The sequence below is a fragment of the Catharus ustulatus genome, chromosome Z (assembly GCF_009819885.2).
Source record: "Catharus ustulatus isolate bCatUst1 chromosome Z, bCatUst1.pri.v2, whole genome shotgun sequence".
Lineage (NCBI taxonomy): Eukaryota > Metazoa > Chordata > Aves > Passeriformes > Turdidae > Catharus > Catharus ustulatus.
Genome location: NC_046262.2, coordinates 22,377,536 through 22,397,286, shown reverse-complemented (window position 1 = coordinate 22,397,286; position 19,751 = coordinate 22,377,536). Strand labels below are relative to the sequence as shown.

General features: G+C 37.9%; 1 protein-coding gene and 1 long non-coding RNA gene across 2 annotated transcripts in view; one reads left to right on the top strand and one right to left on the bottom strand.

Moving 5' to 3' along the window:
* The window catches only part of LOC117010657, a 31,135-nt gene extending 15,523 nt beyond the window's left edge, over window positions 1-15,612 (top strand). The window contains exons 3-4 of the long non-coding RNA XR_004420727.1: window positions 1,715-2,215; window positions 15,491-15,612. This is a non-coding gene — a long non-coding RNA (uncharacterized LOC117010657). The remainder of the gene's footprint in view (window positions 1-1,714; window positions 2,216-15,490) is intronic.
* The window catches only part of PIK3R1 (phosphoinositide-3-kinase regulatory subunit 1), a 55,231-nt gene that overhangs the window by 23,598 nt on the left and 11,882 nt on the right, over window positions 1-19,751 (bottom strand). The gene's annotated exons all lie outside the window — the stretch shown is intronic.

The window sequence follows — 19,751 nt, the reverse complement described above, 5'->3', positions numbered from 1 at the left end:
GGTGGGATACGGGTGAGAGTCACAAGTAAGAGTGAGAAGTGAGAAAATTAGTGGGTTGAGGTCTAGATAGTTTAATAGGGAACACAAAAACCACACAAAAAAGCAAAGTAAAATCAATTCAGTGCTATTATTCAGTGCAATTCAGTGGTATTAATTCAGTGCTTCCCATGGCCAGGCAGATGTTCAGCCATCTCCAGGACAGCAGGGTTTCATCAGGGTAATGGCAACATGGGAAGGTGAACACTGTCACTTTGTACACCTCCCACTTTCTTATTCTTGACCCAGATTTAAGGCTGAGCACAGTGCTCTGTGTATGGAACGTCTCCATGTCAGTTGTGGTCACATGTCCTGGCAGTGTCCCCTCTCAACTTGGGCACCCCGATCTCCTCGCTTGTGAGGTGGGGTCTTTACACTGTATAAAACCCACTCAGCAATAAATAAAACATCCCTGTGCTATAAGCACTGCTTCCAGTATGAATCTGAAATCCACCCCATGACAGCTACTATGAAGAAAATTACCCCAGTCAAAACCAGCACAAATTTAAAAAGCAGCAAGAAAGCAAGGAAGGGACAGAAGTTTGGAAGTGTAGAGACAAGGAGTGGAATGAAAGACAATGGTAATAATGGAAGTGAAGCATACTGGCAAAAAGTAGAAAAATTATGGTACCAAAATGATGGAAATACTTTCTAACCTGTTCATAACTGAGGATACCAGAAAAACTTCTGTTAGTTGTAGCAGTTTAACTTAGAAGGGACAGAAGATAACCATTCAGGAGTCTCAAAAGAGTCGCCTATGCAGATCTCTGGCCTGCTGATGCTTTTTAATGACTTGAAGAACATAAGAGCAGTTCCCACAGATCCAAAGAGTTCTAACACCTGATCCACCCTCTGGAAGGACAAGTAGCATGCCTACATGCTAGTGTCATGATAAATCCCGGGCAAAATAAAGAAAAATCTAAAACTAGGCTCATAAAATGCAACAAAAGACAGCAGACAGCACTGTAACTAAGGATCCTCTATACAGCTTTTCAGAGGATAGGTTCTTTCACACCTTTGTGAGTTGCAAAATGCCAATGAGTAGACATAATAAACCCTAAAATTCTGTCAGATAGTTTACTTAGTACAACACTCCAATTAAAAGCTGAATTCAACAAAAGCATGTTACATAGATGTATTAATGCAGAACAAGCTACTCAGGGAGCAAATGGACTTTTCAACTCCTTCCATCTTCAAATCACTTTCAGATTCCATTTGGAACATCTCTTTTACATTTGCCTCATCAACACAAGAGGGGCTCAGTAGAATATGCTGCACTCTAAGCAGTCTCTGTTGAGGCGTACTGAAATACAGACCAACAACTTTGTAATATTCAAATCAAATAGTTCTTTTCAATCCCAAATTATGCATCTACCTTATGATAGGGACAAATCTATTGAAATAATAATAAATCGAAGATTAGAGTAATATATTTTTCTATGAAAATACTCAGGTTGTGAGATGTTAATAGACTCAAGAGAATGCTAAGGGGTTAAAATGGATCCCATGCATGGTAGCTGAGGAAGAACAAGTTTTAAGAACACAGTTTACATATTTTTACCTATGAAAGTAACTTTTTGATCCCTTAGGGAGCTAGTTACATTAAATTTCTCCCTCTTTCATAACATTAACAAAATTGCACCATCTCTGAATAAAGATGCTTGTCTCCTAATTCCAGATGGAGGCAGCATGCAGCCACAGTCAGCAGTCTAAACTGAAACAGAGGAAGGAGACAAAGAAGAACAAATAGAGACAGAGGATGGAAGGCAAAACTGACAGACAGTTGAACCTTATCAAGTGACAGCTTGGCAGTTCAGGGATGGCCCATCCAGGCTGTTGAGTGCTTTCTTCCATAAACCAAATAATGTCTTGAAATTATGGCAAGACCTATCAACAAAGTGTATTTAGAAAAATAATTCCAATTTCCACTGGTGAAGACTTTCTACACAAGGGATGGAGTCCAAGGAAAGCAAAGAGGAGAATGCAGGGTCACAGGAAGATATCCGTTTGGGAAGAAGCCTGCTGCAAGGTGAAGACAAGACAATACAGAAAACATTTTGTCTCCATGGGACATTAGGATGGTGTAGACTTTATCTAAATTACCTAAGCAGAGAGGGCCTCTTCCTGATGCTCTATGCTTCTCATCTCAACTTTAAGCAGAACTTTGGCTTGAAACCAGGTTTGTATCATAATCTGCTACAAATATCTTTGTTGTAGATTATGCATCAATCAATAATATTCTTATTTAAAGTGAAAGCCTTTTGGAAGCTATGCATTTCCCTTTATATTTACACAAAATTAGTAATATATCCACAAAACGTGTATACAAAGAAAATGCCACATTGCTTAAAATGAAAAGTTTCCAAAACTTCTCTCCTAGCCTAAAATATGCATTAGGAGTTCAGAGGATTTCTGATGTCTCTTCCTCTCTTTATCCCATTCCTTTCCAAAGCTGGAAACTTAGATAGCCAAAGACATTCCTGAACTTTTAGATACGATATGAGACATGCCAAGTGAACGATAATCCATTCCACAAATATACAGTTTGTAAAATACTTGTGTATTTGACTGAAAATTCGGGTATTCGCCTCTCTTTTATGCTCTACAGCAAAAAGACACAAACAACCACACAATGGCAGGTCCAAAACCTGCAGTTATCAGCAACACAGAAGTTACAGAAGAAAATATCTAAGACACACATTTACAATGCTCAGCAATGTAGAAGAAAACCATTAATTTCATGATCATGTCAAAGATATCATGAGCAAATTGAAATCTTTTAACCTCCCACCGGCTCTAGGATTTCCTATTCATTGCGTCACCTTCAATATAATTAACGCATAACATCATGCTGACTTTTGCTTCAAATTTCCCAACTTCTGCACAAAATAGAAAATTATGTTAAAGGCAAAAGGCTTCACAAAGCACACATAGTCAGAAAAAAAACCTCTAAAAAACTTCACAGTACTCAAAGAACTGAAGCCACTATTACATTTACAGAGAAGACAACCGAATTTGGGAATGGTGCACTTCAGTTTCTAAATGCTGAAAGGAAATCTCAGAAGGTAAACTGAAGAAACCTACACCTTATTTCCAGAATAAAATATTTTTTTGCACCAAGAGCCAGAATACAAGTTATGACTAAAGAAGTCCTGATTCTAGATTAGGTATATCAGGAGAAAACCCAGCATGCATGGAAAGATTTGCAGTGGGTAAGAAAAACTTTTTAGATAGGTCAGTTTTAGTAAAAGACAACTTGAAAAAAACCTCACATGCAACCTGCATTTAATACCTGATTTCAAAGTTGTCTTTTTCTTTGAAGAACACTGTAGGGGATCAAAGATGTTTGAAGAACCAAATCCATTCTAAAGGATTTGAGCAACTTGGTAGATCCCTTTGCTAAAACCTGTATCAGTTTTACATTTAAAGCAGTATTTTTACCCAAATGTCTCTGTATTGTTTTTTGTTTTTGTTTCTTTCCCTTAATCCCAGGGTCTCCAAAATACAACAGTTCTCAAAACTGTCTTCTTTCTAGGTCTGGTAGTGGGTCTCCAGATAGTAAGGAAGCTTCTGATGACACTTGATAAAAACTGGATTTTCCACTAGCTCTATTTTGACCTTGCCACAGTGAGAACAAGTGAGATGAACCACAAATGAAGGCTGTCTCCAATCTGCAAACTCTTCCTTCTCTCTGTTACAGACAGGACTGAACAGCTCTAAGGCAATGGCAATGTGTGGGAGATGAGAGCATACCTTACATTCAAAGGTTGCCAGCACAGCTACAAAGTGCAAGATGAAACCAGCACACAGCTGCACCTTTTGGAAGGGTTCTCAGTAAAAAGATATAGAGTTAGTACCTGGCAATGACAAGTGGAAATTTAAAGCTGCAATTTGGCTTCAGATACTTCTGAGACATATCTTTCATTACTGCTAGAAGAAGAATGAAATTGAAAAACATGTATAATAAAACTCCTTAAAATGTACAGTACATACCGTGAAAGGGAGTTTAATTTCTAAATATTTACAGGAACTATATACTAATGCTACTTTAATTTAACTTTAAGATTATTCCAACTCCAGTTCTTATTTTTCCAGAAAGGGCATTAATGTTTGTGCACACATTTTGCTTTTGATGACAATACAGCTCTATATAAAAGTTCAGGTCTTAAGATGATCATAGTACTTATGGTGCATGCAGATACACTCCTTATGCATGCAATCGTATCCACTAGCGTAATGATTTTCAATAGTTTTGCACATGTCCTTATTTGAAAATCGTACAATAAATCCAGACATGAAAGGTTTTACCAGAACTTAAAATAGCTATATTAAACATATATATTAAGCATATTAATTAATGCAGGAGAAGAAATGCAAAAGTAAGGATCACGGTCAAGCAAGTTGTGATAATGCTCCAACAAGATTAGCAAACAAACTGAAAAGAATCTTGGCTGCTCAAGCACCTAGAATCCTTCCACCAGCAGCACCATCAGTATAATGCACTACCAGCTGCGGACAATAGGGGGTTTCCTGCATAGTTCGACACCCATGCTTGCTGTTGAAAATTCTGGGAAACACAGGAGCTTACTTTCTTGATTGAAATACTACAATTTCAGCAGTTATTTACTCCACTAGGTATGGGAAATGGAATTCAAATAATGTTCCACTATTATCACCCATTTCTTTGAAACAGAATATGAATTTCAATAAGGATCCCTAATGTCTGTATCCAACAGCTTATCACTACACAATGTGGAATTCCAGTGAAGATGCATTGGAAATGAGGGCAGTTTGGCAGTTCTGCAGGGCCTTTCAGGCAGGGGTATGTTCCATGTACTCCTCCAGGGTGCTGGCTACTAGTGACTCCCAGATCAGACAGCAGAGGAGACTGCATTGGGAGCACACCTAAAGCCATGCCTGCAGAAACACAAGTTCAGACCCTGGAAAAGTGGAAAGCACTAGGAGGTACATCATGACACAGATGATGGCACAACCTGAAACTTCTCATGGCCCTGTGGTGGCAGCTGGTACAGACACTGACCCTCAGCCAACACAGCCATCTCAGCACCTGCTGTAATCAGCTGGAGGAGAAAAGGCGACATGAGCCTCAGAATACATCAGAGTGAAAGAAGCCTTACTGACAAAAAACTCTGAACTCTCAGTGAGAGGCAATTCTGTGATCTACTGTATGTGTCTTAACAAGTCACAAAAAGTAGTCACTTCCTGCAAAAAGTTTCAGTACAACAGTATGAAAGACTAAAAAAAACCCTCTAAATTCTAACTGTAGAAATTTTCGATACAGATCTGTGCCTTGGGTTCAGTGTCAGACACACACAAAAGGTAAGTCTTGTATTACAATTAAATACCACAGAGCTACTCACTCTGAGATTTGAAGAGCTTAACTTTGCCTTGACATTTGCATTTTCAGATAACCTAACCAAAAGGACAATGTTCAGAACTGCCCAATTGCCATTAGCAAAAGGTTTTCACTGGTGAAAGATGAAAGACAAAAGGGTAAGACTGAAGAGAAAGTCAGTGTTACAGTGTGTCTCAAATAAATCAAAGACTGCAATAGATAGTAAATTCAGCTGCAACTATTGGTAGAGAATACCTCCTCTTAGACCCTACTGAGGCGATTTAGTTTGGCTATAGTTAAATGCTACTAGAGGCTGAAAACACCATTTAAAGCATCAGCAGGAAGAGCTGTTCAGGCCTCAAACATTTTCTGCAGTACTGGTTTCATTAGAAAGATTTTTAAACACACCACCATTCATGAAAAAACATGAAAGAGATTCAAGCTTCCATGAATTTGTCACATCATTATAAATGGCTTGATAAGTCTGCCAGCTATTACTTGTCTCTTACTTTTGTGAGATGCCATCAGTCAGGCAGGTCACACACTTGGAATATCACAGAAGTCTTAGCAGCAGAGAAGACTAGATTCAGGAGAACTGAAGACAGGTGAAGAGTGTTGCAGCCCTAGGAAAAGAAATGGTCATGCCCACCCAAACTATGAGCCTTTGGGCTCAGAAGAAGTCCATTTATATGGAGGCAAAAAAATGTCTGAGAGTCAGGATTTATTGTGATATGAATGACCCCAGAGCTATGAAAAGAAATAAGGAAATTATGCCTGCTGGTGACTTTAAATTACTGGGGTACAACTGGAAAGCTGAATGAAAATACTACCATTTTATAATCCTTGAATATTATGTATACCCAGGACAGTCTGCTTCTTCCACTGGCCCACAGGTGTTGGGTATGACTTGGGGGAGAAAGTGGAACTTGATTTACATATTCCCTGTTAGCATAACACTGAAGATTTTCTGAAGGAAATACAGATCTATACTGAGAAAATAGTTTATTACATCTGCTGTCATTCCTCTTTTTACAATGTCTTCAATGGTGGAACACCTGAATAAAGCAGAACTAAATAAAGCCTATCAAGGGCATCTCAATAACAACATTTAACCCTCATGGCAAAACAGGATTCTGGCAATACACTTTCGAATTTCAAATATCTTTGCAAAGCATTCATAGTTCTGCTGTGATCCTACATCACTAACACCAAGTGACAATAATCCAAGGGACTTATTCCAAAAGGCAGTTCTCACAAGCATGATCTCCTGACTCCTCTGTCCCAGTTTACTGCCCAAAACAAAGCCAACACCTCCTGATTCCTCTGTGTAAGGTAGGTACTAACAACACAGCCTATAAACTTGAAAAAGGGATCTCAAACTGACTTTTACAGAAAAATGTGCAAAACTTGTCACAATATTGTGGCACTTATTGTGGACTAATAAGGCAGACATTTTTTCAAATGGATAAACATCCATATTAAGATTAGGCCATTTATAGCCCAACCCGCTAAATCTAAGAGGGTCAGAATAAAAACTGAATGATACTTCATTTTATCCTAGTAACATACAGCATGTCAAAAAGACATAGTTACCTGCATAAATCAATGCTGTAACTGAAACCAATAAAATATTTTGCCTAGATACTTCCCAGGGTTATCAGTACACATGGAAGCAATGCTCTGGTTGACAAAGTATCATGTGCACGGTGACTATGCAGGGAATTGTGGGGGGCTAGGAGAACTAATTCCTCTCTTCATCCCAGTTTATGAAGTTGTGCCAGCTGCACTCTCAGGGCTAAAAAGAACAAGGGGTAACTATATGAAAAGGGGTGAAACAAGCCCTGGTAAATGCAGATTAGTGCAAGAAAATAATCCATAAAGAAGAGATGGCAGGACTGGGCAGAAAAAAGCTCTGATTTGATACTGAAAGTCTTACTTAATAAGATACCAATTCTCTGAAAAGAAAATACAGGACCTTTTTACCGTTCCTTGTCACAAAAATGAATACTTGTCCTAGAGCTGCTACATTAATCAACTAAGAATTTCTCTAAGAGAAAGCAAAATGAAAGTAGGGAGAGAAAGAACAAAGAGATTGTGTCTGGCTTGAGGAAAGTTTAGTTACGGAGATAAGCAGAAAAACAAAACCACAAAGCAGCATAGTATAGAGAATTATATTCCTTTATAAGAGTTTAATACTTTCAATTGTGGCTGATAATCATGTTTCACACTTATTAATTTACTATTTCATAAAGCCCTGTTTCTATCATCAGTTGAAAGGGAAGTGATAATGTCTGTACTGGGAAGGAATTCTGTACATAATATTCTATCAGATTAAACCTCAATAACTTTATGAATTATGAGCTGTCAGACACTTTTCTCATCTGCTACAGAACATACTTCTTAGAAATAGAAGCTATAATTAAGACAACAGATGTTCTTTGTTGGTTTCATCTGAAGCATGGATAATTTTTAAAAAGCAGCCTGTAGTTAAGACAGTAGTCTGCTTCCCTCTATGGGTGAGCTTTTGCAGTACTCTTCTTCCAAACAGAATTTAATGAATTTAATGGCTGCAACTATTTATAACTATTGTTAGCATGATTAAAAAATATGAGCAGTACTATTCTGAAGAAATAAAACCCCATTAACTAAGTAAAATGTTCTGGCATGAAGTACACTGCATTATAATGCCGTACATAATACATAGTTTTGCAAAGGAAACCCTCTCCCCCAAAAAGCAAGGAAGAGATGGGAAAACCACCTGCTAACTCAACTCTTCAAGGACCTGTGAGATAAACAGAAATAACAAAATAAGAAATAAGCAAGTAGAGGGGGCACTTGAAAAACTGAGAAGAATAGTGTGTGGGTCAGGATAGATACAGTTGAAACTGAAACCCAAGCAGGTTAGCACTGGGACTTCAACACTGCTGGCTTCCAGGAGAGGCACATGTCACCTCCCTCACGTGGTCTGGAGCATTGGCACAGCTTGAGGCTTCCCATGCTTTTCTCAGGCGTGGCAGACTGGCAAGTAATTCTTTCTTATCCTTCACTCTCAGGGATCACCCCAAGCACTCTGTGACATGCAGAAGCACAGCAATAGTAGTGCTCTCACATTCCCTACCATCACTTTAAATGGAAGGACAGGTTAATGTCTCTAAATAGAACAAGCCAGCCTGGATTTCAGTGCATGATTCCAACGACAGAGAAAAAAAAATATTTTAATAAGCCAACACCTGTTTTTCATGTCTTGTTGACATCTGCAGGTTCCCTGCCAGCAGTTTTCAGTCAGAGAGATATCAGCAGATGAGAGGTAAGCTGTGATGTAGGTACCAAGTTACTGCATCACCATATGCAAGGACGTCATGGCAGAGATGACAGAAAGGAAGGAATGGGACAAGATCAACAAAGTAGCTGAACCGATAAAGTGAAGAACTGCCTTTTTCATGAAGTGAGGCTTTTTATATTCCCTCCTTCCTTCCTTCAGGATTGCTGTTCCAGGACTAGAAAAGAGCTGAGATAGGCAAGAATTTGAGTAACTTAGCCTGCTCAGTTTTCCTCAGAGACACTAAATGACAATTTCAGCTTCTGGCAGTGGTTTGGCATGAAACCATACAGACTATCAAAAAGGGAAACATATAACACTGAAATGTTCAAGTGTAGTGTGGACAGTGCTGGCGTGAGGACAAACAGCACATTCCTCTGGCAGCTGCACCTTGTAATGACTTACTTATCAAGTTCCCGGTGCTTCAGTATTACTATTGCCATTAAACATCCAGATTTCTGTACTGGTGCATAGAAGTCCTTATTAGATAAAATTTTAATAGCTCTCTAAACAAATCCTCCCTTACTGGTACTATGATTAACTACGCATTCCCTTAGAATTGTTACCAGCTGCCTTCCCACAAACTACCTCATCATTCCCAAGGATATTTATGCTATGATTTCTATTAACTTCTGCACTCTACACTTTTTTTAAAAACAAAGCAAGAATGAAAAATCACAAAAAATATAATTTATTGTAAAATGACTAGATGTAAGTTAATATATTTACATGGTACTTTTGCTACTGTTACTCTATAAGGAATGGGCAGCAAAGCTCCCTCTGATGCCTGCTATACTAAACAGATACATTACATTAACAAAACTATATTGTAAGACCATCAAGACCACCACCAAGGCCAAGCACTCACGACCACAAAGAACTAAGGCTGCATGTGCAATTTCAGTTCATGCTTTTGTCTCTTTTTGTATAAAGACATAGAATTTTCTCCATGGTATTACACTGCCCATTTCAGTGCACAAGGGATAGAGTGCTCTATCAGACAGAACTCTCAAGGGGTAAAACTCACCTGAAGAACTGAGCAATTTAGTAGCTGAAATATTATCTAGACTGTAAAGGTCATGATCATGCAGTAGCTTATTTTATTTTCCTCTTCAAGTCTGAATTTTCTATCATCTCATTTCAGAATGGTTTCCCATGTAAATGTACTTTGGTCCACAATTTGTTCTTGAGCTCTTCTTAGCAAGTGGGAGAGGAAATACCTATCTGTTTTTTCCTGGAAACATCTGACACATAGGAGAGGAGCAGTTGCATATCTTTTAGGGGAAGGAATGCTGAGGTTGATCTCAAGAAGCACTTGAAAATTTTGGTTCTGGCCAACCAGTGGAAAGTCATTGTGAGATTATTTCAATGACCTTTATCAGATAAAACTTCATAAAGAGAGCAAGTTCATGTGCTGGAACCATTTTCATTTAAAAAGCAATAACATGCATTTTCTTCTGAGTAGGCTGGTGCTATCCTACAAGGATTACTAACACCAATTCCCTTTTCACACATAGATGGTAATGGCTAGAAACAGTGCTCCAGCAGCATCTGCTGTTTGTAACCAAGACAGGACTGTGGATGAACCTTCACTGTGAGGTACCATGGCTGCTGGAACAATGTTGAAAATCATCTGTCCCATCTCTGAAGGATCCTTGTTCCTTATTGCCATTTCCTTTTTTCCAGTAACATAAAGTTTCTTATTCAAGACCGTCACTGGTTTATAATAGCATAGTATCTCTGCTTGAGAAGCACATTTAAAGCATTCTCTTTTTATTCAGTAATCACAATACATAAAAATTCAGGGCAGTATATTGTTTTGCTCTGGAAGAATGCTTTGCTTTGTTACCTTTTTGCTGTAGAGCAACTAATGGGAGAACAATGCCAACAAATCCCTGTCAAACTCTCCATGGACAAGAAATCTAGAAGAATAAACTCTTCACAACTGCAAGAAAAAGATAATGCGTATTACTATGCTTGAGAAGTCAAGTTGTTTAGATCTGGAAGATTTACATAAAAGAACTGGCAGAAACTGCTGACAGATAAAAGTGAACACTGTTCCTTCATCTTTTTGGAATTATGGGAAACATTTGTAAGTACATAGAAAGTTAAAAATAATGAGAGTATAGCAGTCACCCAGAAAAAAAATGCAAACAATGGCAAATGGCAACAGCTCTCCAGCACCATGACTTTTATTCAAAAAATTAATGTGTTCCAAATAAAATCAAACATGATTCCTTCTCAAAAAAAAAAAAAAAAAAAAAAAAAAAAAAAAAAAGAAGAAAGAAAAAGAAAAAGCTTAAAGCTGTAGCTGTAGCAACAGAATACAGCAATGCTGAAAGTAGTCTTATAAGAAAGTAAAACTGGGTTAGTCTTTGCAGCCATTAAACCATGGAGTGATCTGACATAGATACAGAAACAATATTAGGAAAATCCTGGACTGAATCTACAGAGAGGTAATCCTACCATCCTCTTTAGCTCCAGATGAAGAAGGAGTCTACATGTAATAAGATTTTTTGACCCATATCATACTCCTTTTGAGATTTGTCTGCATAGCAATATCCATGTTATTTTCTTATTCCAATATATTTCATACTACCAAGACCCTAAACAAAAAGGATGCCATGCAATACCAAGTACATGTACTTAACGCATGAACCGAAAGATCTCTCATAAATCATTGTTTCTTCACACTGCACTGCTGAAGCAGCTTTAATTCAGACTTAGCACTTAAGGTGGCAAATTAATTTAATGAACCTTTACAAAGCCATCAGGGCCCCAATCAATTAACTAACGCTAACTGGCGAAAGATTTCATGTGTACTGACCAGCACACTGTGTTATAAAATTCATATAATGCAAAACCTGTTTATAGGTAGTGTAATGAAAATGACAACAAAGATAGTGCTCATGAAAAACTGGCTGTTTTTACACCACCACCTGCAAGCCAAAGATTAACTGAAGTCAGGGTAAGAAGGTATGAAACAGGATTTCAGCCTGCAGTGAGAGTATTCATATGCAAAGAGACCAAAAGCAAGAGACAAAGCCTCTCTAACAGCACCCAAACACTTCAAATACAAGAAATCCTTTTGCAGTCTTACAGTGTTGGAGTGTCTTGTGGTCTAAAACAAAGAAAAATGTCTCTCTTGAAAACCAGCAGTGTATTGTGAAGGAGGGAGACTGAGCAGAACAGGATGAAATAACTGAAAGAAATATTTTGTAAGTAATCTTGGAATGTGTAAGTTACAGAAGGACAAAACCAGAAAAAGCATAAATCTTGTTAAGAACTGACATGTTTCCTATTATCTTTAGCTCAGGTGAATCAAATAAAAGCAGCTCTTTCATGGAAAAAATGAGGGAGGCAGAAGCTCTTTATAGATCCTCTACAAAGACCCTAGAGATGAGCAAGAAGCATTCTGATCCATTGCTTCCTTTCCTTACTTCTCCTACTCAGCCCTTCACTGATCTACTCCAGCACAGCAGAATGTGCTATAGACATTCTCAAACTTGCTTGTAGAAAATTCATGGGTAACAGGAACAATGCTGTCTCTGGACTTAGAGGACTACTAAGTGTACACATGGAATGACAAGAAAAACTAATGTCTTGAATATTTAAGTGCTGCTAGTGTACAGATCTTCTAGAGGTCACACACATAAAACATCCAAACTAGTTTTTCAAACATCCTGCTCCTGTCAAGAAAGCTAGCCGGTCTTCTGACCCATCTATACCTGAATATATAGTGGCATTATCTATCTAATATATTTATTTCAATTTCCACATAGGTACAGAGCTTAAAGTAACAGTCACTCAGTTGAATTGTTTATAGGATGCAATAAAGGTCTAAAAATACATTGCTGACTTGCACGAGATGTGATCAAACATGTAAAGGCCTTCTAGCTATAACGCACTATGAAATGGGTGGGGGATTGAGAGACTGAAAGGCTGCTGGCTGACTGGAGTAAGCCTTCTGCCACACTGGCTAGCAAGGACTGAGAGTTGACTATTCTGTCAAAATGCCAGGTACAATCTGGTTGTTTTTTTGCTATCCTACTGGGTGCGGGGTGGTGTGGGGGTGACGGGGAAGAGAGAGAAAGAGAGAGAAAAGAAAGGAAGCCTTACATTTATGGTCTTTTAGTTATTGTGCTCCAGAGGAATCCCTTGGTCATCTTGCTAGAAGAAAGAACCAGTTACCTTTATTTGGCCTTAGCATAAGGGAACGCCTTTTCCTCATTTCATGTGCCTTTTCAAATTTACTTTTTTATTTATCTATTTATCTATTCATTTAAATGTCAGCCATGCCAGAAGGAAAAAGGGTATCTCATTTGACTCCCAGATAGAAAATCATTCCAAAAGAACCAGTTCCCTGCTGAGAACAGGAGAAAGGGGAATATATTAATTTTAAACTGACCTGATTTTTCTAAAACACAAATGACTCCTTGTTTTTAAGCACAGTTCACATGAACTGCCTGCATGAAGCTGGAAAAACTCGTCTCCTAAATAGCTCAGATGTGGCAACTTCAGAGAACTTTACTGAGGATTTTACAAGATAAAACTCCTCAAAAATGGCAGATGCAGCAGACACTTGGTCTAACTCATCTAAGCTCTGTTATGCTACCACCAGGTACCTATTTATTGCATGACCTGTTGCAGGACCTGCTGCCTCTCAAAGGATTCTAGCTCCTTCATGGTAAATGTGTCACTAGTAGCTTTAAAATAATTTAGACATATCAGTATGAGCAATCACCTAAACTGGCCTTATTTAAAGGGAAATCCCCTTTTATTTTTGTTTTTTTGGTGGTTTGGGTTTTTTCAAATAGCATATTTCTTGATCTCTCAGGGGAGCCAGCCCTTCTGCTTCTCTTTTTCTTGTTTCAGTATATCAGTCTGCTTTTCACCTGTCAGCTTCCCACATTTTAAACCTTGCTCTCAAACCAAGAAGTCTTAGGAGAAAGAACAAGGTGGCTGGTTATTCCACAATGGCATTCAGCTAGGAGTGAACAAAGAATAGGACCAAGTGAAAATGCTAATCTATGTTGCCTGAGGTTGAGAAGGAAGACATCAAGATAGTGCAAGGCCACCAGTGTAGGATACACACACTCAACTTGTTTGTCTGCTGATTCAAAAATGTTGCAGGATAGTTTTGTACTAAACTTTTATGCATAAAGACTGGATGGGGGATTTTTTTTTCATAGAATATCTCCAAATTACGTATCACAAAATTAAATGGAGAAATTTAACATATACTGGGAGGCAGCAGTGTAGTTTTGTGTCATACTAGTAAAGACAAGAACAAAGTTTTCAGAGCCATTGTAGTGGCCACTTATGTCACAGTCTGACAGTACTCTGTGAACATCCAAAATAAGCTGTGTTTTTAAAAAAAAAATTGAGTCAGAAAATAAGCATGGATTAAAGATTTCTGACAAGCTGCAAATAGGTAACCAAATAATACTTTGCATGATAGAAAACACATTATTTTCCAGAACATTAACTTGATACTGAAATAAGAGAATTTCATGCTTTTACTTCTGCATGGCTATCAACTTGAGTCCAACAGAACAAATTGGAACCATATTCAAGTCTATTTTTTTCCTGCTGGCTTTATAGCTTCCCAATGCATTCTGCACATTACACATTCCCTGTCTTTTGCTCTCAGCATTTGGATGCTCTTCTCCAGGCATTCTGTAATCCTGCCAGCCAAAGAGCTTTGCTTTTAGTTAAGTAGATCTGCCAACTTAAACACCAGTCTCCTAAGGCAATCAAATAATGAAACACACATGTATGTACTTGCACATAATCTGTCAAATACCTCTCTAGCCCACTACAAATGATTTTTGCAATCTGGGGTTTTCATAGGAGCATGCATTCATACATAGTTTTCAAAGATCAAATGCCATGGTTCTCTAGAGTTCTGTGTCTTGTTTGTACACTCAAACTTAATGACCCTTCAATTTCCATATTAACATCTAAAGATAAGAAAAACAAAAAACTTAAAAACATGAAGGTTGTGCAGAAAACTTCATAAGGAGTAAGTATATCCTTCAATTTCTCCAATCTGGCAGAGAAGTCTCCTGCAAGACAGCACAGATTTTTCCATGGCAGAACACTCCTTCCACGTTTTTGTGTGTCTGGAAAGTTAATGAATAACCATTCCAGGTGTCAAGAGCATATTTCCTACCTCCCCCATTACTCATCGATCATCCACACTTGATGTCTTAACTTCCACTTTCTAAACTAGTGTTTCCTGAAAGAGGAATCTAATATATGATGCTAGCAACAGAGTAACCCAGGAAAAACTTTGAACATTGTCATACTACGATGAAATTGCACTGCCCCACCTCTTGATTAAGTAAGATTGCAGTTTACTATATGACAAGATGGGAGCAAAAGCATTTTTAAGGAAGCAAGTTATTGATTAGTATTGGAAAAACAAAATCCATGTTTCAAGAGTGGTAATTTACAATGTAATGTCCCTGTTTGCAAAAATTCCTGCATTGTGAATCACGACTGTGATATAACAAAAAACCTCTCAAAACTATTAGAGATGCACCATAAAAACCTAAAGTAAGAGGTGCTTAAAACATGTGTCACTGTAATGTTCTATTATGAAACATGCTTTACATGTATAACAAAGTATTGAGAATTTGAAACTACGGATTTGCAAAATCATGAAACAAGTAAGCTAGCGCCAAATTATGTTACCATATTTGTCGAATCTGTGCACTGACATTCTAGTAATTCTTTTGATTTTGATGCTTATATTCGGATTCCATCTGGTGCAGGAAGAAGTATGCCAGGAAGATTTGTTCTGCAAGGAATTGCTTTGGACATCCAGTACACAGTAACTTAAGCTAGCCATGGAGTGAGAAGATGGTACTCATTTCTTGGGACAAATAAAGATTTACAGAGACAAACCTAATGAATTTGTGGTTCCTGGTTTTAGTTATCTCAAGCAATAGAAACTATTGAGGTTCTTATATAGTAAGAGTTTTTAAGAGTTACTCCTCAGGTTCACCATTTTGAAGTGAAATCTACACGGCCTTCCTATGACAAAAAGATTAACCTTAAACTGTCTTAAAGCTCTTGGTTTGTTTGTTCAGGTTTTTTTAATTGTTTGTTTTGTTTACCTCATTCCTTACAGGAAACATGATAGCACCTTTGCTCATAACAGTGTCCTAAAGACGATTTAGTATTTGTCATTATGAAGTTCTATGAAACACTAATTAGTCATGTCCCTGGAAAGAGCAGAAGTATCAATGAATAAACCTGTTTCCAGAGAGAAGGCTGACGGCTGGGAAGAACAGTTGGCTTAAGACCACAAACTGATTAACCTGAATGAAGCAATTTTAATTTAGTGAAACCTTGGGGGGAAAAAAAAGCAAGAAGAAGTGGGAAAAAGGGTCATCATTAAAAAATTGTATCAAATGGTTGTACTTATATGTTTAAACACAAGTTTTAGATGCAGTTTTGAAATCTTAATATTCTCCACTGTAGTGTGCAGTTCATTTTATAATGCACATACATCAAGGTTATAAAACTCTGCATTTATTCTAGATATAATTATTTGTTACAGTAACAGAATATACAAGTAAAACTGTCACCATATCACTTCCTCAATTATAAGAAACCCCTATTACCATCACATTAGTTACCCAAACAGCTGTAAGGAAAACATCAGCCCAGTCAAAGTATCTATCAGCCTATTTTTAGCATGTATCAATGAAGACTTCTGAATACATTGAAATAAAATAACTTAGGGAAAGTAATTTCTATACTGTCATCACCAAATACAATTAAATATATATAGTTTCCCAAGTGTAAACCGTTTACTTCTAAATTCTCAATTCTTACCATGTAATGGACATTAAAGGGATAAAAGGTTAAGTAATCTACACTAAGTATGTACTGAAGGAAGCAGTTTGGACTAATTAACAACAAGTTTTAAATTAATCTAGAAGTTACGAGCTCAAAACAGGAATAACAGGGTAAAATTACATGCCCTTCATTAGCCCAGAACCTCAGAAGAGATGCTCACAACAGAGCTTCCCTTACTTGTATTCAAAATTTATGAAAGCACAGTCAGATTCTGTTCTTTATATCAGCATTTATGGTGTAGTATTTAATGCATTTTCATATTCTATGATTCTGGTATACTGGAATCTCTTCCAGAAAGAGCTAACATTTGTGATCCAAACCCTAAAGACATTGGGAATTTTGCCTAATAGAACTACCAGTAAGAACCATGGGATTTTTCCCAATGATGCTAAATCTTGGCTAGGTCTGATCCTGTTCCTTCTGAAGTTGAGATCGGTTTTTCCACCAATTTAAGGGAAAGTAGAATAGTAACCTATGGCTTTTTGTATGAACAAATCTGTGAAGTAAAGGAAAAAAAACCCTCAACCGTGTATAGTATTTTCAAGAACATCAGTACTTCAAAATAATTTTATTTTTAGTTTGCATCCAAAAGGATTTTGAATAAAGGATTTTAATGCCCTATTTAGAAGAGAGAAGCTCACATCAACAAGCATGGGCATGTTCCATTCAAACTACTAGACAATTTACCACCGTATTTAATTGACTGGCTATTTAGTTCAAACAGACCTTGAGAAGGAAAAAAAAGAAAACCCACAAAACCCCCCAACAAAACAACCATTCTCATCTAATTGGCATGTTCTTACTGTGTCATAATAAAACCCTACATATTTGTCTTAGAGGAAACATCTGGGGAAAAAGCATAACAGTTGGTAACTGTCTTCCCCTTTTTGGCTAAACTGTTCATGCAACTCAAAGTCCTGCATCCTAAATCACTCTGGAAGGAACCAGCAGCCCACTAGCTTTTTCAGTGAAGGTTCTAATAATTATAGACGAGATTTTCAACTTGCTAAGAAGCAAGATTCTATGCTAGTTGCTCTGTATAAACATTGGTCAATCAGTGGTTGCATATTATCCCCTAAAACTGTCCTGACAATAATGGGACTGTGAAAATCTCTCATTTCATGTAAGGGGCTGCAGTTTATACAGGCTACCAGAAAGTTTTTAGAGTTGTAAGCACTAAGTTTGATCCAAGAGGACGTCAGAAAAACATGAAAGTTGCAGGGAATGCATGCTCATCTTTCAACCAACAGTAATGAATTATAAATACAGCAAAGAGAATTCAAACAATCATCACTCTGTGCCCTTAAGAAGCCCCCCCTCAATGAACAGAGGTCCTAATTTCTGTTATTTCAGAAGAAATTATTGCTACTTGCTGTTTAGAATGTGTTCCTTAAAATTCTATCAATTGGCCAGATTACAAGAATGACTAGAAAATTTTTATGCCTAGAACTGCACAGGAGGAAAAAGCCTCCCCTAAATCCTTTCCTTATTAAGAAAATGGCTTATTTAGACTACTGACTAGCTACACTATTCTGGCTTCAGAACAATTGAGTAGATTTGGACTAGTCAGAATATTTTCTAAATTGTACCGAAACACCTGTTCAGATTTTACTCCAAAGTACCTAAAATAAGCCTTCACAGAAGACTCATGTACCAGCAGAGACTGAAAGGCCAAGGAACAAACAGATCACACCTCGCTGCACCCCATGGTGTCCTTGCACCCCACAACTTTTTGCAGACCACATCAGGGCAGATGTCTCTCACGCATGTCCCAATCAAGTATGAGCAAGGCAGGAAATGATGGAGGGTTTTGCCATGGTCTCTGATGCTCCTCACTGTGCTGAGCAGCCGTGTCTTTGCAAGGAGAGAATTCAAGTGTAAGGTCAAAACCAAAACAGATATTTTCCTGTCTCCATCCAAGCACAGCACATGAAAAACTGCAATGAAATTTGCATGAAAAAATAGCATGAGAGGACTGGAATGTGTGCTCACAGTGTTGAACACCATGCGCAAATAAGAAAAAGACTGAAAATTTTCCCCCTTAACTGCTTATTTCTGGAATGTTCCTGGATAGAGAGATAATGAAAACAGATACAGCTGTGCAGCCTTATCTACCAAGACGCATAATTAGCGGTTTCTTTCATGAATTCCCTAATTTAAGTGCCTTCATCTACCTCCAGCAAAAAAGAGCTGAGGAAGAGGACTTGGAAATAAAAAGTAACCTCACAAACTAAGAGGCTTCTCTTTGAGACAGACTGCTGGAGAAGTCATAATCTTCTTTGAAACATTGATTTGCAGTGCATCATTCAAAAGTTTCTTTGCCAAGAATAGTCCTCCATGCTTATCTGCTATCTACCAATGTTATCCAAGCAGGTTGAAGAGATCTTGGAAAAAATAGGTGATAGCACTTAAGGCTTCTCTCCTAACCCCAACAAATAAATTCCACTGTTATACCAGTAAACAAGACATACAAACCTGGTGCAGCCATGCCTCCTGCTAGGTTGATGTGGTAACTCTATCCCAGCAAAAACCACTCAGAAGTGCATTCCTCTCCCACTACAGAGCTCAGGTTGCACTACTCTTCCTTCCTTCCCAGGTGGTGAGCAAGAGGCAATGGAATGGGAGTGTTCAAACATGTTGTATGCAGCAAATGCAACCCCACAGAGGAGAAAGAGTCAGGTAGAGTCCACGTAAAGTATACCTACTAACGTGCTTGAGTGGAATAGTTTGGCTTTTTGCCACTTCAAGTATGCATGTGTTTTACAAGGAAGGATCAAAAAAATCAAGGAAAGCAGAGTTAACTCCATTTTTCTAAAATATAAACACTACAAAGAAAAAAACATAGGCAAAAACCCCACAAAAAAAAATCAACTTCATCTATTTTACTGAAAAGATACAATAGCTGCTCAAAATGTTCTGGAGCCTGCATGGATTCAAAGTAACTGCTACTCCTGGCAAGAGGTCTCCCTTCTGCAGGAGCATCTACCCATCCCAGATGCCACCAAGTGATCTACCAGCACAGCCAGCACAGAAGGAAACTGGCATATTTCACTTCTTGCCCTCAACATCCACAATCTCCAGTGAAGAAATTATCTCAGATACTGACCTCTGGGAAATGCTCTAACATAGCAAACAATGAAGAGCATATACAAACACACTTAGTATATT